Below are 25,546 nucleotides of genomic sequence, written 5' to 3' on the forward strand. Positions count from 1 at the left end.
TTCTCTTATCTACCTGTGGCAAATAAATTCAGCTGGAGCTTTATTATACTGGTCTGCTCCAATCTGTTGTCACCCCCAATTAGCACAGGAGTTTTAGGGTGCTTGCTGAATTTTAGCAGGCAGTAGCTATCCAGTGATAATGGTTAGCACATGCTAAACCCTGCACTATCTGCTAAGCTACTTTAGGGGCATGTTTGCTAAGGTGTGCTTACATATTTAATAGTATTCAACATATGCTTAATGTTTCTCTCTGTTTTAGGAAATAATTTGAGTCCCTGTGGTAGACACAATCAGTGTTCACTAGAATTTGTTAATAACTTGCATACTCTTCTAATTTAACCCCCCCCCCTTTTTTTTTTTTTTTTTTTTTACAAAACCACAAAAGCGGTTTTTAACAGTGAATGCTCTGCGCTGCTTCCGACACTCATAGAGTTCCTATGATCCCACAATGCACCGGGCGAGGATGGCGGGCCTGCCAAGACGGAGACGGACGGACCGGGGACCCATCAAGCCAATGTTAAGGTTAGTTGGGGCGGTCGGGGTAGTTTGGAGGCGTTCGGGGGTTCGCAGGTGGATGGGGAATCATCTTCGGCAGGAGGGCTTGGGATCCCTCCTGCCGGTATTGGGGGGGGGGGGTTCGTGGGCTACGTCTTCGGCAAGAGGGCCTGGGCTCCCTCCTGCCAGTATTGTTGGGTGTTGGCAAGAGGACTTGGGACCCCCTCCTGCCGCAATCGCGAGTTCGGGTGGGAGTGCCAGCAGGAGGGCTTGGGATCCCTCCTGCTGGTTCGCAGCCATTCTTATGTTCTTATTCGGGGGGGGGATCGCGATTGCGGTAGGAGAGATTAGGTATCTCTCCTGCCGTGATCGTTGGGGGGAAGGGCAGGTTGCCGGGGCTGCTGAGCTGATCACAGCAGCCACAATCAGCTCAGTAGCCCCTATTCGGAACTTATACCTGTTTCGATTTGGTCTAAGTCAAAACGTATAAATTCCGACTGGGCGAGCTCCTTAGACTTCTGGTTATACTTGCAGTATGACAGTCTTGGTTGGCCCACCTCCCTCCTCTAAAAATGCCTCTTTTCACTCTAGGCGTTCAGAGGCAGGGTAAAGGTCTCAGCTGGTTTTAGATATGTCTAAAACCAGGTTTGATTATCGGTACTTGGACGATCTGTCTTTTTGATCGTACATGCAGCCTTTACATACAGTCTTTAACCTTAACCAATAGCACCTGGCCTAGTGCTTTTTCAGTGAGAAACCAAACAGCACAAATAGACAAAAGACCCGAGACCGTCAACATTGGCAACTGCACATATTCAGATTTCAGCGCATGTGCAAAACCTGGCATAAATGTCTGAAGAGCTTAAATAGCAAAGCAAAACAGGCAGTATAGAAAAGACCCAGTTGTTTATAGAAGTATGAAAATATAGGAATTGGTGTGAAATAAAGACATTTACAAAATACCTTGCTCCTTCAGATAGAATAAGCAGCCCTTGCCAGAATCTCATACTAGGAAAAAAATGACATTTTCAATTAGATCAAAGAATGATTGGGTCTGTTCCCAGCAGATACGTACTTCTGGCTCTAACTGTCCTGAATTTTTCCAATATGCAGGGATTTTTAAACTCAGAATTATCTTTTTGCACTGCACAGTTCCTAAATTCTATTGATATTTGTGACGTCATACAGAGGCAACTTAAAACGCTGCGAGTCTGGCTAGACTACACATTAACAATGAAACATAAAGGCAGATAAAGGCCAAATGGCCCATCCAGTTTGCCCGTCCACAGTAACCATTATCTCTTCCTCTCTCTAAGAGATCCCATGTGCCTATCCCAGGCTTTCTTGAATTCAGACACAGTCTTTGTCTCCACCACCTCTTCCGGAAGACTGTTCCACGCATCTACCACCTTTTCTGTTAAAAAGTATTTCTTGGCAGTGGTTCAAGTCTGCTTTCTTCCACATGCGGGTGCTTAGCAGATTCAAAACTATGCTATCATATTATAATTTTCGCATAGTAGTTTAAGCAGTAATTCTTCAGAAATTGGATTATTGCAATGCGTTAAATCTGCAGCCTATCCTTGCAGGTTATCCAAAATGCAGCCACACAGTTAATATGTGGAGGGAACAGATTTGAAGACGTAACGCCACTATTGAAACGGCTCCACTGGCTACCAGTAAAATATCGTGTCACTTATCAAGTCCTGGTGTTGATATTTAAGGTGGTGCATTTTGAGATCCCATGGTACTCGACACAGGTGTTAAAAAAGTATACCAGCCATCAAGATCCTTGAGATCAGAAGGGATGTTACGGTTAGTTAGTGAGAAACTGATAACTGTGCATTATGAGGAAATTAGGGCTTCCATTATCTCAGTGGCAGGAGTATTGTTATGGAACAATTTAACAGTACCTCTTTGGTTGCTAACTGATTTACAGAAAATTATGAAGGTCTTGAAGACAATTTTATTTGTAGAGACTTTTTTTTTTTAAATGATTGCTTGAAGAACTTTTATGTTTCTTTTTTGTTGTTTGATAATCATGTATGTATTCATGTGAACCGCTTAGGTGTAAGCAGGTTAAAGAATTTTTAACTAACTTTAAAGCAGTACTGAACAGAGGACAGCTTATGCAACAACAAAAAAAATAAATAAATAAAAATTTTGCATGCTCTCTAACTGCTGATGCTGTGTTGGGTAAAATATTGCTTGAGCCCCCATCTCCCCCATTCTACTGCCTTTTGAAAATAGAACCTCCGATGGAAGCATTTTAACATTGTGAAGAGGGCATGTTTCTACCATCTAAAAGGATCCAACCTAAAATTCTTCCAGTTTAAATCTACTCGTCTATGAGGGGAGGAAGCAAATTGCTCTCAACTAGTCTTGCTGAGTACCGTATTTTCACGCATATAAGCTTCCTCCATCTTGTCCCTCCTTCCTCCGCCCGACGCCACTCGTGCAGGAGGGAACTGCCCTGCCCTGCTGACTTGCTAGCCTGCTCTCTCCAGCCCATCCGAGGGCTGTTAAAGGCCAGCGTGTCCCGGCTCCTCTTCAGCCCACTGCGGGCCGCCGAAAGTTTTGTCTCCGCTCCAGCGACTTCAAGGCAGAGGAAGGAGGAAGCTTCCTCCATCTTGTCCCTCCTTCCTCCGCCCGACGCCACTCGTACAGGAGGGTGTGGACCTGCTCTTCACCATAAACTCTGCCCCCACAGCCCACCCAAGAGCTGCCAAAGCCCCTGCAACCTGGGCTCCTCTCTGCCTCACCTCACCGCCCTCCCCCCTCCTTGGCCTATCAAGGTCCACTGAGGGCCTCCAGACTCTCAGCTCCCCTTACCCAACCCGGACTCTGCCCATTGTCAAAGTTTACCACTGTTTATACTCCTGTTCCTGCACCATAATTTACTATTGTATTCGCTCATGTTTTGCTGCTAAACTTTTTCTGCTTTTTTTTTTTTTTTTTTTGCTCAGTTCCGCTCCAAACTGTATTCCCTGCCAAAGGTTCTTTACCAGTCTCTCACTTTTTCAGTTGCTCCGGTTCCCCTAGCACATCCTGGGCTACACACATACCTTAACCGTGCAATCCCCCTGTTACCCATTTACTACCCCAAGCCTCTCCGCTCTAGGCACCTCTTGGAAAGCGCTTAGCCGCTAATTCTCCTCTCTGACACAGCCCCCCTTTAGTCCTAAAATAAATTTAAAAAAAAAAAAAAAAAAAAAAAGCCTCTCCTCCCTTCTCTCGGCCCCGTACTTAGTCAGCTTAATTTAAGTTCCCCTGCTCCTTCCTCAACCAACTCTATCCCCCTTGCTACAGACTCTCACACACCAACCACCCCGCCATGAATCCATCCTTCTGGATCCTTCTCCTCCTACTCTGCTCACCTCTCTACCCTTCCCTCTGTCTGAAACCTCCCTCCCCTAACCTACTCGACCCCGCCAACACCAATACCATTTGCCCCGGACTCAAAATACCCACACTGATACGCACCAGAAATTCCCCTCCCAAGAAAAACCCCCGAAAAGTCAACCAAGATTCTCTAAAGCCCCTACCCCCTGCAAATCTCCCCAACACTGTCCCGGACTCTCTCACCCCAGTCCCGACACTTTACTGCAATGCCAGATCCGCATGCAATAAGACCCAAATCTTGAAAGACCTTCTAGACGAGCTCGACCCTGGATTCCTGTGCATCACAGAATCTTGGATCGCCAAAGACGACCTATTCACACAAAATGAACTCCTCCCCCATGGCTATCAAGGCCTCTTCTCCCCCAGACCCAACCGAAAAGGAGGTGGTCTGGCACTCCTCTACAAATCTTTCTTCGACGTCCAGCTCCTTGAGACGGGCACCCATGCTTCTCTAGAATACTTGCTTGCCTCAGTCACTGACGAACTCCGCACCCACCCATTGGGCATCCTAATACTATACCGACCACCCACCCCTTGGACCAAATCTTCCAATCTCGTCTATGAGACCATAACAAATGCCTTCCTTAAATTCCAAAGACTCCTGATTGTTGGTGATATCAATCTCCACCTCGACGACACAAATAACAATGACACATCTGAATTCAACAACTTCCTTACCTCTCTAGGTTTTCCCCCACCCACCCCATCCCCAACCCACGAAAAAGGGCATACCCTAGACTTCACCACCTTCATGGATCTTACTGCCTTCAAAACCTCAACCGACGACACTCGCTGGGAACAAGTCCCCTGGTCAGATCACTTCTTAGGGACTACCTGTCTCCCTGTCTTCATGTCACATCTTGACTCCCCACCCCACTCCTCTCATTCCATAACCTTCCGCAAAAAAACCTCAAGCAATCTATTCTGGTCCAAACTCCTCAACAAACTCTCCTCCAACCCTAGACCTACAGATCCCGAATCACACTGGCACAACTGGACCGCCCTCTCCGAGTCCACCTACCACTCCCTTGCTCCATTAACCACCAAAACCATCTCCTACCCCCGAAAGGCCCCCTGGTACCTACCTCTTCACAGAGAGTTGAAACAGAAATGTCGCGCTTTGGAGCGCAAATGGAAAAAATCTAAATCCCCCTCTGATAGACAGACCTGGAGGACCAATATTAAATTTTACAATTCAACATTAAAAAAAGCCAGAAAAAACTTCTTCGGAGACAAGATCTCTAGATCCAACAACCAGATCAGTGCGTTGTTCAACATCTGGCGCTCCCTAACTACAAAAAAAGACCCACCTTCGCTTCCACCATCTCTATCTGCCGATGCCCTTGCAAAGTTCTTTAATGAAAAGGTTACCACTCTAAGATGCTCCTTCCCTCCCACAGTCTCCTACAATTCCCTGACCTCTATTGATCTCAACCCTACCTTACCTGTATCCACCCCTATTCCTGCCGACAGATCCTGGACCACCTTCGAGCTTGTCTCTGAACCGCAAGTCTCCAAACTCTGCCTCAAACTAAAAACTTGCAAGTGCATTTTGGATCCTTTCCCCTCCTATCTATTCGAGAATATCCCCACACAGGCCATCGCTTCCCTCACCGACCTTATAAACTCTGCCCTAACATCGGGCCTTTTCTCCCCTGACATGGGACACATTTCATTGTCCCCTCTACTGAAAAAGGCCGACCTTGATCCCACCATTCCATCTAACTACCGTCCTATAGCAAATATCCCTCTCCTAACCAAGCTATTAGAATCCATCATATCCACCCAACTCTCATCCTACCTAGAACGTTTCTCTATCCTCCTACCCCATCAATTCGGCTTCAGACCCAACTTCAGCACCGAATCCCTCCTGGCCTCACTAATCTCTAAGGTACAACAACTCCATTCTCACAACAAATTTGCTGTTCTTCTTCAATTCGACCTCTCCGCAGCCTTCGACGTCGTTCACCACGACATCCTAATCTTCCAACTCTCCGAAATAGGCATTAGCTCCACAGTCCTTGATTGGTTCTCGAAATTCCTACGCTTCCGCTCCTACACCGTTAACACAAACGGTTCCTCATCCCCCGCCTGGAAGCCGAAATGTGGAGTCCCGCAAGGCTCACCCCTCTCCCCTATCCTTTTCAACATCTACATGTCCTCTCTGAAACTCCTTCATCTATCCCCCCTAGAAACTCTCTACTCCTATGCGGACGACACCCTCATCCTCCTCGAAACTGACGCGAACCTCTCGAACCTCGCCGAGAACATCTCCACATGTATTACGAACCTCCAATCCTGGGCCCAATCTGTACAAATGAAACTGAATGAGTCCAAAACCAAACTACTCTGGCTCGGCCCAATCTCAGACCATTTACCCACCTCCATCCCTCTACCTTCCGGCCCCACTCTTCAGCTTGAGTTTTCAAGCAAAGTCCTAGGCATCATCTTAGACTCCTCTCTCTCCTTCAACGATCACCTCAACTCCCTGGTAAAAAAATGCTTCTTCAGCCTCCATATGTTGAGGAAAGTAAGATCTTGCTTTCATCATTCTCATTTCGCCATCCTCGTTCAATCCACCATCCTCTCTAGACTAGACTACTGCAACTCCATCTATATAAGCCTAACTAAGAAAAACCTCCTTAGACTTCAGCTAATTCAGAACGCCGCGGCCAAGCTTATTTTCGCAAAAGGCAAGTTCGATCACGTTTCCCCACTCCTCTCCAAGCTCCACTGGCTCCCAGTATACTCCAGAGTCCTCTATAAATGTGCCTGCTTAGCCTTCAAGATTCTACATGGCGTCCTTCCTCCCGTTATCCCACTCTTCTGGAATTCCTCAAACCCGCTCTCTTCTAGACCCTCCCAAAAACTGAAACTATCTTTCCCATCTATAAAAGGTATATCCCGCGCAGGAAAACTCGGAACATCCCTCCCCTTTAGAACTACGGAACTCTGGAACAACCTCTCATCCCCGCTCAGAAATTCTAGCTCCTTCCAATCCTTCCGTAAACGCTTGAAAACTTGGCTCTTCTCAAAAATCTAATCACCTCCCGTTCTCTAGTTCCCTGCCCCTCCCTATTTTCTCAGTCCCTCTCCTATACCCTTTCTTTGTAGTTCCTTTCCTCTCAACCTCTGTAAACCGTGCCGAGCTCTGCGCACGCGGAGATGGTGCGGTATACAAACCTAAGGTTTAGTTTAGTTTTTAGTATAACGCGCGCGTTATACGCGTTTTTACCTACCGCGCATACCCCTCGCGCGCTATATGCGTGAGCGCGGTATACAAAAGTTTTTAAACATAGTTCCCACCCCGCCCGACGCCCGATTCACCCCCCCAGCAGGACCGCTCGCACCCCCACCCCGAACGACCGCTCGCACGCCCTCCCACCCGCACCCTCATCCACGATCGGAGCAAGAGGGAGCCCAAGCCCTCTTGCCCGGCCGACTCCCCGACGTCCGATACATCCCCCCCCGGCAGGACCACTCGCACCCCCACACCGAACGACCCGCTCGCACGCGCTCCCACCCGCACCCGCATCCACGATCGGAGCAAGAGGGAGCCCAAGCCCTCTTGCCCGGCAGACTCCCCGACGTCCGATACATCCCCCCCGGCAGGACCACTCGCACCCCCACCCCGAAGGACCGCCGACTTCCCGACAATATCGGGCCAGAAGGGAGCCCAAACCCTCCTGGCCACGGCGACCCCCTAACCCCACCCCGCACTACATTACGGGCAGGAGGGATCCCAGGTCCTCCTGCCCTCGACGCAAACCCCCCCCCCCCCCCCCACAACGACCGCCCCCCCCAAGAACCTCCGACCGCCCCCCCAGCCGACCCGCAACCCCCCTGGCCGACCCCCCACGACCCCCCCACCCCCCTTCCCCGTACCTTTGGTAGTTGGCCGGACAGACGGGAGCCAAACCCGCCTGTCCGGCAGGCAGCCAACGAAGGAATGAGGCCGGATTGGCCCATCCGTCCTAAAGCTCCGCCTACTGGTGGGGCCTAAGGCGCGTGGGCCAATCAGAATAGGCCCTGGAGCCTTAGGTCCCACCTGGGGGCGCGGCCTGAGGCACATGGGCCCAACCCGACCATGTGCCTCAGGCCGCCTCCACCCACACCCCTTTGCAGCAGCAGCATTTTCCCCTACCCCCCTTTCCCTTCCCACGGTCTGGCCAGCTCCCTTAGTCCCTTGCCTCCCCCCCCTTCCTTTCCCGCAGTCCTGACAAACCTGCCGACTCCAGCAGTGTCTGCAGCACTCTGCACACGCTGCTTCGGGGCCTTCTACTGCCCTGATGTACTCTTGCACATCCCTGATGACATCATTAGAGACACGGCAGAGCAAATCAGGGCAGTAGAAGACCCCGAAGCAGCGTGTGTAGAGTGCTGCGGATGCTGCTGGAGTCGGCAAGTTTGTCGGGACCACGGGAAGGGGAGGGTCAAACCACAATGGGAGGATCAACGGGGGTTCAGGTGGTTCTTTTGTGAAGTTTATTTTTAACTTCAAAGCTGCGACGGCGGCTTCTTTCTCGATCCCCGCCTGCATCGGAAGCCTTCTCTGACGCAGGTGCAGCTCGAGAGAGAGGAGTCGCTGCCGCGGCTTTGAACTTCGGCCATGTAAATAAAGAGGGGGTAGTGTCTCTGCTGTAGAGTTTTTTGCTTTTCCCCCACCTTCCCTCCGGCTCCGATGGAGGAAAATCTGGAGGTCTGCGAGTGTGGGGCAGTTGTAAGCGTGCATGCACATCAACTTCAGAGGCAAATTGTATTGTGCGAGCAGGAAAGTCAGCATTTTCCAATTTGTCTGGCGGTCACTGGAAAGCTAAGCGCGCATGTGCACTCTGCCGACCACGGAACTACAGATCAGGGATCAGGGAACACGGCGGTAAGAGTGCGCATGCACGTTTAGCATTTTATTATAGTAGATTGCATGAAATCTGTATTGAAACTCAGGGCTCCTTTTACAAAGCCGCACTAGCGGGGTTAACACGCACGACTTTTCATTACGCGCTATTCCCTGCGCTGGCCAAAAACTACCGCCTGCTCAAGAAGAGGCGGTAGCGGCTAGCGTGTTTGGCAGTTTAGCGTGCACTATTACGTGCGTTAAACCGCTAGTGCGCCTTTGTAAAAGGAGCCCTCAGTAAGGTCACCATTACAATTCAAGTATGACAGGAAGAAAAATAGTCATACTGACCACACAACCAGGAGAAAAAAAAGCTACCCACCTTTAGCTTAAGCACTAGGGCGACTATACCAGGAAAAGAAAATAAATTTGGATTTGGTCCATGCCTTTTCAGTACTACACTGCAGACCCCATCTAATGCAGCTCGATAGAAAAAAGGATTACTATAACGTGGTAAAGCACAGTTACTTACCGTAACAGGTGTTATCCAGGGACAGCAGGCATATATTCTCACATGTGGGTGACGTCATCTACGGAGCCCCGATGCGGACAGCTTTTCAAGTAAACTTGATTGAAGATTCAAGTTTGCTGTGCTGCACCACGCATGTGTGCCTTCCTGCTCCACTAGAGGGCGCATCCCCTCCTCGTGGTCTCCAGTTCACATAACCAGCTAAGAAGCCAACCTCGGGGAGGAGGGCGGGTTGTGAGAATATATGCCTGCTGTCCCTGGATAACACCTGTTATGGTAAGTAACTGTGCTTTATCCCAGGACAAGCAGGCATGATATTCTCACATGTGGGTGACCTCCAAGCTAATGAAAAAGGGACGGAGGGAAGTTGGCAATTCAAGAAAACAGATTACGTAAAACCGATTGGCCAAAATGGCCATCGCTCCTGGACAGAGTATCCAGACAGTAGTGGGAGGTGAAAGTATGAACCGAAGACCAAGTGGCAGCCTTGCAAATCTCCTCGATAGGCAAATCTCCTCGATAGGCAAATCTCCTGAGGAAAGCTACAGAAGCCGCCATCGCTCGGACTTTATGACCTGTGACCCGACCATGCAGCGTGAGACCAGCCTGAGCGTAGCAAAAAGAAATACAAGCAGCCAACCAGTTGGACAAGGTGCGCTTGGAAACGGGGCGTCCCAACCGATTAGGGTCAAAGAACAAAAACAATTGAGGAACCGACCGATGAGACTGAGTGCGTTGAAGATAAAAGGCCAACGCCCTCTTACAGTCAAGGGTGTGAAGCGCCACCTCGCCCGGATGAGAGTGGGGCTTGGGAAAAAACACCGGCAGAACAATGGACTGATGAAAATCAGACACCACCTTAGGCAAAAACTTGGGATGAGTGCGGAGAACCACCTTATCATGATGGAATACAGTAAAAGGCGGGTCCGCCACCAAGGCCTGCAGCTCACTAACTCTCCGAGCAGAAGTGAGTGCAAGCAGGAAGATCACCTTCCAAGTGAGGAATTTGAGATGACACGTATCCATAGGCTCAAACGGAGGTTTCATAAGTTGAGCCAGGACCACATTAAGATCCCAAACCACAGGGGGAGGCTTGAGAGGAGGATGGACATTCAAGAGACCCCTCATGAAACGAGAAACCAAAGGATGAAGGGAAAGGGACTTCCCGTCAAGATGCTGATGGAAGGCAGCAATCACACTAAGATGTACCCGAATAGAAGTCGTCTTTAGACCGGAATGAGACAAAGAAAGCAAATATTCCAGAACCGAAGACACAGGCACCGACACTGGGTCGAGATGATGAGACGAACACCAGGACGAGAATCTTGTCCACTTCTGAGAGTAGCAGAGTCTAGTCGAGACTTTACGAGAAGCCTCCAACACCTCCCAAACTGACTGAGACAAAGGAAGAGAAGTCAGGGGGAAAGGAACCAAGCGGTCAGATGTAGAGACTGAAGATTGGGATGCAAAAGTGAACCCCGACTCTGAGATAGCAGAGAGGGAAAAATAGGTAGAAGCAGAGGCTCCCTGATGCTGAGTTGAAGAAGCAGGGAGAACCAAGGCTGGCGAGGCCACCGAGGAGCAATCAGGATCAGAGTGGCTAGCGCCGACCTGAGATGTACAAGCGTCCGCAGGATCAGAGGAAAAGGCAGAAACGCGTAGAGGAACTTCCCCTCCCAATCGAGGAGGAAGGCATTGGCCTCGAGACGATCCGGGGAATACATCCTGGAACAAAAGAGAGGCAGTTTGTGATTGACGGGGGAGGCGAACAGATCTATCTGAGGAGTCCCCCACCGCTCGAACACCTGTCGCAAGACCCGAGAATGCAGCGACCACTCGTGCGGCTGGAGAAGGCGGCTGAGCTTGTCAGCCAGACAGTTCCGCTCCCCCTGAATGTAAACTGCTCGAAGGAAGATGTTTTGGGAAATCGCCCACCCCCAAAGACGAAGAGCCTCCTGACACAGGGACCAGGACCCCGTCCCCCCTTGCTTGTTTACATAATACATCGCCACCTGATTGTCCGTACAGACCAGAACCACCCGGTTGTGAAGCAGGTGCTGGAAGGCCACCGCCGCCAGATAAATGGTCCGAAGTTCCAAGACGTTGATGTGACAGTGACGATCCTCCGCTGACCACATCCCCTGAGTGCATAGCCCGTCCAGATGAGCCCCCCAAGCGTACTCCGAAGAGTCCGTGGTGAGGACCTGGTGGTGTGGAGGGGCGAGAAAGAGCAAACCCCTGGAAAGATTGGAAGAGTTGGCCCACCAACGGAGCGATCGTCTCAAAGAAGGAGTCACCGTCACGGGACTGGATATCGGGTCCCGCTCCTGACGCCACTGAGAGGCCAACGTCCACTGAGGTATCCGCAGATGCAGTTGAGCGAATGGTGTGACATGGACGGTAGAAGCCATATGCCCCAGCAGAGCCATCATGCGTTTCGCCGAGACCGAGGCCTGACGCGAAACCTGCTGACTCAGACTGACCAGCGCCTCCAATCGAGGAGGAGGAAGGAAGGAACGGAGGCGAACCGTGTCCAGCACGGCCCTGATGAACTGTAAGGACTGAGAGGGGCACAGCTGGGACTTTGGAAAGTTTATCTCGAACCCCAAACCCTGAAGGAAGATAATAGTCTGTCGGGTCGCTGAGATAACCCCCTCCCTGGACGGCACCTTGATCAACCAGTCGTCCAGGTAGGGAAATACCTGAAGACCCTCGGACCGCAAGGCAGCTGCGACCACCATGAAACACTTCGTGAAGACTCGAGGGGACGAGGCCAGACCAAAGGGGAGGACCCGATATTGCAGATGGTACTCTCCCATCTGAAAATGCAGAAACCGGCGGTAAGCAGGATGCACCGGGACATGCATGTAGGCCTCCTTCAGATTGAGGGAGCAGAGCCAATCCCCCTCGTCCAACAAGAGATAAAAAATCGGAAGGGAAAGCATCCGAAACTTTTCCCGCACAAGGTATTTGTTGAGGCGTCTCAAGTTCAGAATCGGGCGCAGGTCCCCTGTCTTTTTCGGGACCAAAAAGTAACGTGAGTAAAACCCTCGCCCTCGTTGACCAGGAGGGACCACTTCCATCGCCCGCAGGCGAAGAAGATCTCGGGCCTCCGAGAGAAGGAGGGACAACTGCGCCCGATTGGGAGGACACGCACTCGGAAGCTCCCGAAAGTTGAGAGAGTAACCCAAGGAAATCACGCCCAGGACCCATGCGTCGGACGTGAGGGCTTCCCAACGAGGGTAAAAGGCTCTGAGATGGCCCCCGATGGGAAGAAGGCCTGAAATCTGTGCGAAGGGGCCTGCCCCCATCCGTTCACCCCGTCAAAAAGACGGGGCGGCTTGGAAGCAGCGGCCGGCTGAGACTTAGGCAAAGTCCTAGGATGTGCCTGCTGATGCCTAGGCGAAGGCCAAGAAAATGCCGGCGTAGACTTCTGTGGGTAGCGGCGCGGAGGGGCCCGGAAGGGCCTCGACGTGGACGGCTTCGGCTTCGGTCTGACCAATGAAGCAAACGACTTCTCATGCTCCGAAAGTCGTTTCGTAGCCGCCTCAATGGTGTCATCGAACAACTCCTTGCCTACACAGGGGAGGTTCGCCAACCGATCTTGTAAATTCGGGTCCATGTCGACCAGGCGCAGTCATGCCAGCCGACTCATGGCCACGGCAAAAGCGGAGACCCTGGACAAAAGCTCAAAGCCATCGTAAGCCACATGAAAAAGATGGAGCCGCAAATTGGAAAAATCCTCCAGGAGCAGGTCAAACGCCCCCCTGCGGGAGGCCGGCAAATCCGCCCGGAACGCCGCCAACAGTCCAATCAGATGCTTAATATAGGACGTGAAGGTAAAGGCGTAGTTCAGCACCCTAGAGGCCATCATGGAGTTCTGATAGAGCCTACGGCCGAACTTATCCAAGGTCCTGCCCTCACGACCTGGAGGGACCGCCACAGAGACACGGGAGGTGTGAGCCTTCTTCAAGGACGATTCCACCAGTAACGATTGGTGAGACAGCTGCTGGTGCTCGAACCCCGGACAAGGAACCGTGCGATATTTCGACTCCATCTTAGAGGGGACAGCCGTCACCATATAGGGAGTCTCCAGGTTCCTGATAAAGGTTTGCCGGAGCACAGGATTCAACGGCAGCCTGAGGGATTCTCTAGGCGGAGAGGGCATATCCAGCTCCGCCAGATACTCCTTGGAATACCTGGAGTCTGACTGGAGGTCCAGGTCAAGCACCCTACCCATGTCCTGGACAAATTTGGTGAAAGACGGCCGGGACGATCCCCGAGCGGCGACGCCGAGCGAGACCGCCTCGGTGCAGAAAAAGACGGGGAAGCCTCTCTAGAGTAACGAGGCTCCCGCTCCGTAACACGCTCAGAACCCCCGGAGGCACACAAAGAGCGCTCCGGGGTCAAGGACCTACGTTGCCTCGAGGAGCTCCTCGGAGACGACGCTGGGGTACGTGGCACCGACCGATGACTGGTCGGAGACCGATCCCCGAACTCCCTCGGCGAAAGCCTCGAGCCTCGGACCAGAGCCCCGGACCAAGGGGGAATAAGTAAGAGCCGAGGGTTAGACAGAGACAATTCTGTAACCCTCAGCGGTCCTCCAGCCCGAGAAGTCGGGGAGCGACCCTGCTTCGGAGGGGAACTTCGGGCCTTCTTAGAGCCCCTGCCCGAGGTCTCGGCATGCCTAGAGCGGCGCTTCGCCCCGCGGAGCCCTGCGGGGGAAGAACACCTCGAGGCCCGGGGTGAGGAGTCGGAGGACGACGATAGGTGCCGAGACCGGTGCACCTTGCCCCCAGGCGCCTCGATGCGAGGCTCAGGCTAGTCCGGCGCACGCGAGGTCGGGGCCGGGTGAAGATGGGCCAGCGCAGCGGACAGCTCCAACGAGATCATCACCGGAGCATGTCCTGAAAAACCAGCACGGACAGCATCGACGGCATGTCCAAGGCTGCAGTGCACTCCACCGAGGGCGTCCTCGATGCAGAGTATTCCCTTGTGGTGGAGGCACGTCCCGAAGATTTGGAGAGCTTCGCCGGGGCCACAGGCAAGGAACTCCCACCATGCCCGGCCGGCGTCCCCAAGGCTGGCTTCTTCGCCGGTGTGGAACCTGCAGGAGGAAGAGGGGACTTACCCAGAGCCGAGGACTTCATTGAACCCGAGGCCTTCGGGGTCGAGTCTCAAGGCGGGGCCGAGGTACCCGAGGCCGAGGTCAAGGCCGGGGCCGAGGCTGACCTTGAGGCCGAGGACGAGGGCAGGTCGACCGCAAAAAGGTCCGCCATACGGGTCTTACGCCGACGGAGGGCTCGGTGCTGAAAAGTAGCACACTGGGGGCAGGACTTAATGGGATGATCAGCCCCCAAACACCGAATGCACCAACGATGCGGGTCTGTAAGCGAGAGAAGACGCTCGCACCGGGTGCACTTCTTAAACCCGGACAAGGGCCGGGACATAAGCAATAGTGGAGGCCGTGGCCAACGAGGCAACGCGGCCACGACAACCCGGGAGCCCCCAGGCAGAGGAAAAAACAATAAACAGACGAAATCACAACACGCACAGCGACTCTCCGACAAGAAAAATAAGAAAGCCGCGGTGCTAGAAGGCACTTTGGGCAGAGACCTAAAAGTACAGGACTTCGTGGCTCCGCGGAAAGAAACGAACTGGAGACCACGAGGAGGGGATGCGCCCTCTAGTGGAGCAGGAAGGCACACATGCGTGGTGCAGCACAGCAAACTTGAATCTTCAATCAAGTTTGCTTGAAAAGCTGTCCGCGTCGGGGCTCCGTAGATGACGTCACCCACATGTGAGAATATCATGCCTGCTTGTCCTGGGATAAAGAGCTGGACCTTTTTTTTAATGGCTATTATATAATGTTGATTCACTTAAAACATGGTTAAATATCTTAGACCCCAACATCAGTGTTATATAGGGTCTTTGGTGTACATCAAGGTACATTACAATTATACAAGGTATTTTCCTAATACTGGAGTGCTTACAATCTATGGGCTAAATTCACTAAGCAAACCGATCGTGTACCGATCGGTTTGCGAACCCTTTGCGACACGATTTCTCTCCGACCCGATTCACTAACCTGTGTACCGATCCGATCCTGATCCGTGCATGCAAATGAGGGGAATCGGCATGCAAAGCAGGAAGGACAGGAGTCACTAAACTTTCTTTTGGCACACCAACTGGCTGGCCGATCAAAAAACTAGCGACTGGTGCTAAAACCCTGCTCTCTGCCCCGACTCTCCAGCCCTTCCCCGAAGTGCGAGCCCATTGTTTTAACCGGCGGGTTTTAAAGCAGGTTAAAACCACGGGATCGCGAAGTAAAAAAAGACAGAAAAGTATGGAAAAAAAGAAAAAAAAAACCCCCACAGACATGAAGGACCAGCGCATGCACAGACCATCTACAGCAGGGGTGTCCAACCTTTTGGCTTCGCTGGGCCGCATTGGCAGAAAAAAATGTTTCTGGGCCGCACAAACAGCAAACGCTGCAGCAAGACACAGGAAGGAGCCGGCAAGACGGTAAACACTGCATCGCCCTCGACCGGGGCTGCACAAAAAACTTCACTGGGCCGCATGCAGCCCTCGGGCTGCAGGTTGGACACCCCTGATCTACAGTCAAGGAAGATGGTCTGCGCATGTTCAAGGGTCGCTCTACAGCGATCCATGAAGTCAGTGTGGTGGTGGTGGGGGGGGGGGGTTGCCAACGATTGCCCCCATTTGCATGCAGGCATTTAGTGAATTTGTCGGCCTGCCTGCAATTGGACACGGATCTCACCTGAGCCAAAGGAGGGTTAAGTCTGCACCTGAGCCAAAGGAGGGTTAAGTGCCTCCCACAAGCTCAGAAAGAGCATCAGCAGGAATGGGACTCTGCTGTTCCTAGTTCTCAGCCCACTGCTCTAACCATGAAAATAAAGATAACATCCCTGCTGCACAAAGAAAGGGCCAAGCCACCCACTAGGAAGTTAGCATGGCACTAACAAAAACAAAGGCAAAATAATTACCTGCTATCAGTGCAATAGTAGCAGACCAATGAGCATACTTGCATTCCAGGGCTGCCCCTCCTACACTCATTAACAGGCAGTTTACATTAGAGGGGCTTCCCATCCATTTCCAAATATTGTATAATTTAAACTCCTCTTGTTGACTTATCAGTGTATTCACTCTGAAGCCCCCCCCCCCACAATATCTCTCTTCACTTATCGCCCCTATTCTCCTCCCCGTGATCTCCGTTCATCGGGCAAGCCCCTCTTATCTGTACCCACTGCCAACTCCAGACTCCGTCCCTTCTTTCTTGTGGCACCGTATGCCTGGAACAGGCTGCCTGAATCAAGGTGTCGCGTTTCATTCTTAGCAGTATTCAAATCCAAGCAAAAAGCCCACTTTTTTGAAACTGCTTTCAACTCTTAACTCCCACTCACTGTTGTCAGATACCTAGACCCACTGTATCATTTCCTCTACCATAATCTCCCCAACCCTGAAATATCCTGTCTAAATTAGATTGTAAGCTCTTCTGAGCAGGGGCTGTCTATTATATGTTAAAACATACAGCGCTGCGTATGCCTTTCAGCGCTATGAAATAATAAATAGTAGAGGGGGTGGGATATAGCAGGCCCTGACTGCACTAAAGAGGATTAGTAAGACTGTGTGGGTCTGCTCCGCTCTGATTTTTGGGCCGATTCTAGAAGAGCTATTGATGCATTCATTTTAAGAAATTATTATTTTTTTCCTGTTAACTTATTTTATTACATTTGATTGATAGGTGAGTTTTAAGTTTAAAAATGAAATGGGTTTGTTTTATTTCTTATTTCACATTACTCTGACTAGCCAGGATCTCCAGTCCTTTACAAACCCAGTTGTTCGTTGATGCCTACCTGTAGATGCTGCAGAGAATATTTTATGCTATAATTTTAAGAAATTATTACTAACCCAGCTGTCTTGTAATTGCCTATATCTAGGCAGCAGAGAAAGACATATGTGATATTTGGATACTTTGGGCTCATTTTACAAAGGTGCGCTAGGGTTTAACGCTCACACACCGGATTAGTGTGCTACCCGAAAAACTACCGCCTGCTCAAAAGGAGGTGGTAGTGGCTAGCGCGCGTGGAATTTTAGCGTGCGCTATTCCACGCATTAAGGCTCTAATGCACCTTTGTAAAAGGAGCCCTTTGTTTAGCATGATTGAAACAATGGTTAGGATTTTATGTTGATAATGTAATTTTATGAATGTTTTATACTTGGAAACCACGTGGAGTTTAGGTGGCATATAAATTTTTTAAATAAATAAATTTTGCATGCAAATGATTCACATGGAGATTCGTCGTAATCCCCGTCTCTCCAGTCTGATTAATTACTGTGAGAGCAACTCTCACACAAACTCAGCCAGTAGGGGAAGCCTTAACAGCTGAGAGGCAAGGGAAGCCCCAAAGCAGCCTCCTGCCACTCAGCTGTTTGGGGCAGGAAACCATTTTTTTTTAATGGGCTATGCATAATATCTGCCCCATTAAAAAAGACAAAAAGAACCCCCCCACCCCACCCCCGCCAATAACAGCACTCCCCAATGAACCAGCACCTTGCCAATACCCCCCCTCTGGTGCCAGCGAAAATCAGCAGGAAGAATGTCCATTCCCTCCTGCCTTGCTGACCTTCACTCTCAAACGAGAAGAAAAAAAAAAAAAAGACAGGAGGGATGTTCACTCCCTCCTGCTTTGCTAATCCCCCCTCCTCCCCCAGCGTGAGGAAAAATTGGTAGGAGATTTGCCCACTTGTTCCTGCCAATGGAGACCCCATGCCAGGTGCTACCCCCAAACCATCCTCTACCCTACCCCCTTCCTCCTAAAAAAAGGCAGGAGGGATATCCACTCCCTCCTGCCACGGATGCTCCCTGAATCTCCCATATATCTTTTTCACAAGTTGGGAGTAGGAGGGATGTGGTCCCACCTGCTTCGAGGCCCGCCAGTCCAAAATGGTGGGCCTTCCCCTCAGTGTAATGTGATGAACAGGGAGGAGCCTAAGGCATCTGAGCCAATCAGGGCTTTATCCTGGTTCCCAGGATAAAGAGGAAGGGGCCTTAGGCATCTGAGCCAAACAGAGCCTTAGGCTCCTCCCTGTGCAGCACATGATGCACTGGGGAAGAGAAGGCCTACCTTTTTGGACTGAAGAAGCACAAAGCATTCAGTGCACTGGCCTGCGCTAAAAACTGCTTCCGTGATTTTGTAAAGGGAGGGTAAGTTTCTTCTGGACATATAGGTCATTGACTTATCTGAGCAATTTACAATAAACCAAAGCAAAATCCATTCCAGAAATAAACTCAAATAAATAGTACAGTATCAATGTGCATTCCAAGAATACCTTCCCTCCTCTGATGAGTAATATTTAGAACATGAATTCTGAAACAAGTAAAAAAAAAAAAAAAAAGCAGTGCAGAGAGACAGGAAAATGAGGTCTCACCACATTAATCCCTCTTTTGTCATTTATAAAGAGCATCACTAATGTATACAGTCTCTGTACAAGCATAAGGACTTGGTCCTATTCAAAGCCATGTAACAGTATGTTTTGACACATGAAGAAGGTAGCACAACCCAACCTGTAAGGTGATTACAAATTTGATATAGTAGTAAAACACTGCAAATATACACACAAGGAATATCCTTATTCTTGTTAAACTATGAGTACCGTATTTTCACGCATATAACGCGCTCGTTATACGCGTTTTTACCTACCGCGCATACCCCTCGCGCGTTATATGCGTGAGCGCGGTATACAAAAGTTTTAAAACATAGTTCCCACCCCGCCCGACGCCCGATTCACCCCCCCAGCAGGACCGCTCGCACCCCCACCCCGAACGACCGCTCGCACGCGCTCCCACCCGCACCCGCATCCACGATCGGAGCAAGAGGGAGCCCAAGCCCTCTTGCCCGGTCGACTCCCCGACGTCCGATACATCCCCCCCCCGGCAGGACCGCCGACTTCCCGACAATATCGGGCCAGAAGGGAGCCCAAACCCTCCTGGCTACGGCGACCCCCTAACCCCACCCCGCACTACATTACGGGCAGGAGGGATCCCAGGCCCTCCTGCCCTCGACGCAAACCCCCCTCCCCCCCAACGACCGCCCCCCCCAAGAACCTCCGACCGCCCCCCAGCCGACCCGCGATCCCCCTGGCGACCCCCACGACCCCCCCACCCCCCTTCCCCGTACCTTTGGTAGTTGGCCGGACAGACGGGAGCCAAACCCGCCTGTCCGGCAGGCAGCCAACGAAGGAATGAGGCCGGATTGGCCCATCCATCCTAAAGCTCCGCCTACTGGTGGGGCCTAAGGCGCGTGGGCCAATCAGAATAGGCCCTGGAGCCTTAGGTCCCACCTGGGGGCGCGGCCTGAGGCACATGGTCGGGTTGGGCCCATGTGCCTCAGGCCGCGCCCCCAGGTGGGACCTAAGGCTCCAGGGCCTATTCTGATTGGCCCACGCGCCTTAGGCCCCACCAGTAGGCGGAGCTTTAGGATGGATGGGCCAATCCGGCCTCATTCCTTCGTTGGCTGCCTGCCGGACAGGCGGGTTTGGCTCCCGTCTGTCCGGCCAACTACCAAAGGTACGGGGAAGGGGGGTGGGGGGGTCGTGGGGGTCGCCAGGGGGGTCGCGGGTCGGCTGGGGGGGCGGTCGGAGGTTCTTGGGGGGGGCGGTCAGTGGGGGGGAGGGGGGTTTGCGTCGAGGGCAGGAGGGCCTGGGATCCCTCCTGCCCGTAATGTAGTGCGGGGTGGGGTTAGGGGGTCACCGTGGCCAGGAGGGTTTGGCTCCCTTCTGGCCCAACTACCAATGGTACGGGGAAGGGGGGTGGGGGGGTCATGGGGGTCACCAGGGGGGTCGCGGGTCGGCTGGGGGGGCGGTCGGAGGTTCTTGGGGGGGGCGGTCGTTGGGGGGAGGGGGGTTTGCGTCGAGGGCAGGAGGGCCTGGGATCCCTCCTGCCCGTAATGTAGTGCGGGGTGGGGTTAGGGGGTCGCCGTGGCCAGGAGGATTTGGGCTCCCTCCTGGCCCGATATTGTTGGGGAGTCGGCGGTCCTTCGGGGGGAGGGATGTATCGGACGTCGGGGGGGGCAGCAGGCTTTCAGGATGGGGACAGACCTTCAAGGGGGGACAGTGCACGGAAGTCAGGGGGGGTGAACGGAGAGTCGGGACAGCGCACGGAAAGTCAGGGCGGGCGAAAGGAGCGTCGGGCAGCATGCGCGGTATACCCGTGAGCGCAGTATACCAAAGTTTTTGTACATATCATCGTGATTTCTGCGCGCTATACCCGTGTGCGCGTTTTATACGGGTGCGCGTTATTTGCGTGAAAATACGGTAGTCTCTGACAAGCTGTATTTTCCCAGTTCATTATGATTCGTGTCACAAGCTATTGTACAATTAAGCTGTGGAATTTGTTGCCAAAGAACGTGGTCAAGGGTAGTAGCATTGCTGAGGGTTTTTTTTTAAAGTGGGGGGTTGGATATGTTTTTAGGGGTTCAGGTCCATACATATTAACCCAACAGACTTGGACTTGGAGACTAGATACAGGGTTCAGTGGATCACTGATGTTACTCAACATCGCAGGTTTTATGTGACCTCATCCACCCAGTTTAGATAAAACCATGGAATGCTGCTACTATTTGGGTGTTTGCCAGGTACTTGTGAGTTGGATTGGCTTCCGTGAAGACGAGATACTGGGCTAGATGAACCATTGGTTTGATACTTAAGGCTATTCTTATGCTCTTAACCACAACATTACCCTCAACAAGAGATGAATGAACTACCCAAGCAGCTGAACTGGGTAAGCACTACAGCGAAAACCCCCTTTCCTGCGCTCAAACGTTATGCACACTTCGCACATAGCAGTGTCCTAAGAGTTAGAATGTCTCGCAGGGACTTTTCTTATTCAGCAGAACTCAGCCATTTGCTAAGTATGAACAAACTTAGAAAAAAAGGAACTTGGAAACTAGGTCGCCCCACTCAGAAGGTTGTTGGCCATGTTACTGGTACAGTCAAGGGACCTAAAACCCCATTTCTGACTTCAGGCACCTTATCTCAATTTTGCCGTTCAAGGGAACTAGAGGGGCTGATGGTGTAGCGGAACCCAAACTCGCCATTCATTCCACCTCTTTGCTGCTGCCAAAATAATCATCCTAATAAAAGAAAACTTGTTTAATCACTAGTTTATAGAGACAAAAAAAAAAAAAAAAAGAGGCAGTAGGGGTCATCCTCGTTTATCCCCCTAAATAAAGAACCACTTCACAAAAGCGACATGAACGATGTCTTACTGCAAAAGATGCAGACAGACCCCTGGCACGAGACTCGGGAAACTAAGCAGAACATGCTCTTCTGGAAGAAAAGCATCTTTCCGTCCAACAAACATATGGGGGCACACGCATGCGGGACTTCCCCCCTTCCACCCCACTCCAGGTCCAACTTCCCTAGGGCGCTTCTGCTTATCGCACACAGAATAAACAATCAAAATGCATACATGTGCTGTAGAGATAAAGCCACTAGCTGCACACGCCTCGGCCATTTCCATGGTCACATCCAGAACGGTTTCTGCAGGTGGTGTGCGGCATGCCAATCAGGCCTAGAGTGGAGACACTCGTGCTGAGTGTCTTGCTCCCCTTCCTCTCTCTGGTAAACTTTAAAAAAAGATCTGCACCCTGAGCTACAATTTTGGGTATGCAAGGCCCTCTTGCATCCACAATGTATTTCTCATATATGACACTTCTTGTCCAGTACGTAACTGAGAACTACAGTATAGCTTTCTCGGATAAGTCTCAATTTTTTTTACATTAAAAAAAAGGTCGTTTACACGGTTCAGTTGTAGAAGCAACATTTTCTGTTAAAAATAGCAAATAGACATTTCTAGTAGAGTTTACATAGCTGTGCAGTAACTATTTGCATAGTTTATGAGGGCAGGTTGGTCAGCACCTTTAGGCCCTGATACCGTGCCAGCAAGGTTCAATTTTAATCTGGTTGTAGCCAGTCTAGCATACAAGTATATCAGTCTCTAATGCACGAAAGGATTCTGCGTGGCGTTATCCATTTCCGATAGCAATCTCTGAAAATCCTATGCAACTGCATTACAACGAGTTCATGAAATTAAAACGAGCACTTTATGCAATGCACAAACATTTCCGTGTAATGCACAGAAAGAAGCGCAGCCCTTTAACTCTCTGAAATTTCCAGTTCTGGAAGTGTCCTAGCATGAGAATGATTCAACATAAGAAAAATGGTATGTGGATATCTTAAAAGTATGTCTCAGGGAAGCAGACTCCCCTTCCCCCCCCCCCCCCCCCAGGAAAGTAAAAAGTGATCTATATGTTTCCTGCAGAAGTGGAAGAAAAAAAAATCATATTTTAATCTATATTTTAAGCTGACCCCTCAAGGGATCTCACACGCAGGGTGCAACTGTTTGCTTGCATTTTCACATTTGCATTATTTTGTTCCCACCCCCGAACAATGCCATCAGTGGACATATGATATGTGTCTGTAGAAGACACAGATTTGCTTTATGGAACATACCACGAAGGATGTCGGGATTGTTTTCTCACTGCAAATATAAAAAAGCCCGTGCATCATATGCATTTGAATTGCACCTACATACATAGAAACTTGCATTTGTGATCCATGTGTATATTGTGCTACCACAGAAGATTATGGATGGAGCTTTATTTCCCACTTTCTACAGGAGTCTGATGAGCTAAGGAGAGAGGGGGAGGAAAAGGGGGAGGTACAGGAGCCACAGAGACTTCTAGATGTACATTCCCAGACCTGTGTTTATCATGCATGGGTGGCCTTGTAAGAAATGTCAGACCAAAAAAATAGCGAATGATTACAATTTAACAAGAACTGAATAGTCAAAGAAAAGCCAGAAGGATACCTTCAAGACGAACAAAGTCAAACAAACGCAAAAGTTGTGAAGAAGAGATGCTATCAACCAGGGTGTATTCCGTCAAGCAGAAGTCTTTATTCATCTGGACTCAACACGGCCAGTGTTTTGTCCGAAAGTGCCTTTTTCAAGAGTCTACAAATATAATATTTAGATAATACATCACAACCAATTACAATTAAGAACAGACAAAACAATATAAAGAAATCTATAATATATTATAAGACAAGCATGTGAACAATAAAAATTAGATAATCAAATGACATTACTAAACACCATCATACTGTGCAAGTATCAAAAGTGTAAAAAGAATGCACAGATTAATGGCAAAATAAAAAAAACATATTTAAACTGATGGCAAATTGAAAAAAACATATAATTGTCCTTGAACATAAAGTAGTGTACATAAATCTAAAACAAGATGTCTATTAAAAATAATCATGTTACATACCAAATGCATGTCTTCAGAGTGATTGAAGAAGGTGCATGTACACTATCCCCTTTTATAAAAGTGTAGTACAGTTTTTAGCGCCGGCCATGGCGGGTAACAGCTCCCATGCTCATAGGAATTCATTTAGGACCGGAGTTGTTACCCCCATGGCTGGTGCTAAAAAGCACGCTATGCATATATTATATTATAAAATTGATGTATTATTGATGTGCTTTGATGCTGTATTTGTTGTATTTGATGATGTTTGCATCAATAAAACTGTTTGAATCTAAAAGCACGCTATGCTTTTCTAAAGGGGAGGGGTATTACATACCCAACATCTGTCTTCAGGGTCTTCAGAAATTATACACTTACACTATAGGATCATGGAGAAAATAAATCCATAACTAAAAAAAAGGTAAGTGTTCCATAGGTTCAGAAGTGGAACTTTACTAAAGAAATTTGAAACCCACTGTGGAAGGTGGAAATTTGACTATACTTCAACTTTTTTTTTTGTAGATTTGTTTCAGTTTATCAAAAAGTGAAACATCCAAATAAGTATCTCTATATGAGTGACTGAAGTTCATGAAGCATACATTAAAGAAAGTCAAAGTGGTGTCGATTTAAGCTGTGCAAAAGATATTAATGTAAATTTCAATTCCTTTAACTAAAAAACATTCTCACATTATAGCAGCAGCAGCCAACTGCACACTAGACGAGGCAGCTCAATCAGTGCCTGAATTAAAAGTTTGAGAGAATGTAAATCTGGACCGTTCCTAAATGAAGTGTGAAATCTACTAACTGTGCCAACAGTCATAAAAAAATGTGATAAACCTGTAGTGTGCTAAAAACATTCAAACATAATGAAAGTGCAGGCAGAACGCTGAACCTTGTTGCTGAAAAAGAAAAGCAGACGCTCTTGTGTATACAGTATGTAAAAAGGAAAGGTCCACGTCACCGTTTAGTTAACAGAACTTTAAAGTGCCTGAATATAAAGCTGGACAGAAAATGGGTCCTGACCGTTCCTATACGTAGAATCTACTAACAGGGCAAAGAGTCATAAAAAGTAGCAAACTTACTGTGTACTAAAAGCATTAAATCGTAGTTAAAGTGCAGCCTGAACGCAGAGACCTACAGCTGAGAAAGGGGGAAGCAGACGCTCTCCATGTATATGTAAAAAAGGAACGTCAACGTCACTGGTTACAGGTTAGCTGACAAAAACTTTAAGGTGGAAAAACTTTAAGGTGGATTGAGCTGTCTCGTCAGATCACAGCCTCACAGTGCCACTATAGTGGTTTAAAAAAGCTTTAAGGTGGAGTAACTCGATTGGAACATAAGAGAGTCTCTGCCATACTTTAAAACAAAAACACAGAATCAAATTAAAACTTGATCATAGCTTGGCAAGAACATATCTCTAGAAAGACGGTCATCCACTACAATCAATCAACATTCTACATTGCCAAACATTAGGGGCGGAGAGGATAACCATGAATTTAAAAGGGGCACAGCACATAGCGAAATTCATTTATCATTTGGCATCAAAGTTGCAAAATAAATTATAGTTACCTATCATTCTTTTCTTTCTATTATATCTGGAGCTTCATTGTCAGACACAATTATGGGTGAAGTGTAGAAACATGAAAAATGGCCCAGCACATCAATTAAATACTGTATACCGTTATCAAATATCATTTGGCTTTGAAAGTGATGCCAATTGCATAAAGTTGCAAACCAAATTGTAGTTACCTATCATACTTTTCCTTCTGTTTTACCTTAAGCTCTAATTGCCCTTATTCTATGTGATATAGATGATACGGGCTCTGTAACACATGAAATTTAATGTAGCCAAATGCAAAGTGATGCGCATTGGAAAGAATGGTCCAAAACATAGTTACCAGATGCTAGGGTCCACTTTGGGGGGTCAGCGCTCTAGAAAAAGATCTGGGTGTCATAGTG

At 49.5% G+C, this 25,546-nt stretch overlaps 1 protein-coding gene across 5 annotated transcripts in view; it reads right to left on the minus strand.

Annotated features, from left to right (window-relative positions):
- The window catches only part of NEK6 (NIMA related kinase 6), a 376,321-nt gene extending 351,534 nt beyond the window's left edge, over positions 1-24,787 (minus strand). For 4 of the 5 annotated variants that reach the window (XM_033960759.1, XM_033960763.1, XM_033960760.1 and 1 more), the window contains exons 1-2: positions 24,670-24,787; positions 23,152-23,295 (exon numbers count right to left, since the gene is read on the minus strand). The gene's annotated coding sequence lies outside the window, so the exon portion shown is untranslated. The remainder of the gene's footprint in view (positions 1-23,151; positions 23,296-24,669) is intronic. The other variant, XM_033960765.1, reaches the window with a different exon arrangement.
- Between the last annotated feature and the right edge of the window lie 759 nt (positions 24,788-25,546).

The sequence above is a fragment of the Geotrypetes seraphini genome, chromosome 10, assembly GCF_902459505.1.
Source record: "Geotrypetes seraphini chromosome 10, aGeoSer1.1, whole genome shotgun sequence".
Lineage (NCBI taxonomy): Eukaryota > Metazoa > Chordata > Amphibia > Gymnophiona > Dermophiidae > Geotrypetes > Geotrypetes seraphini.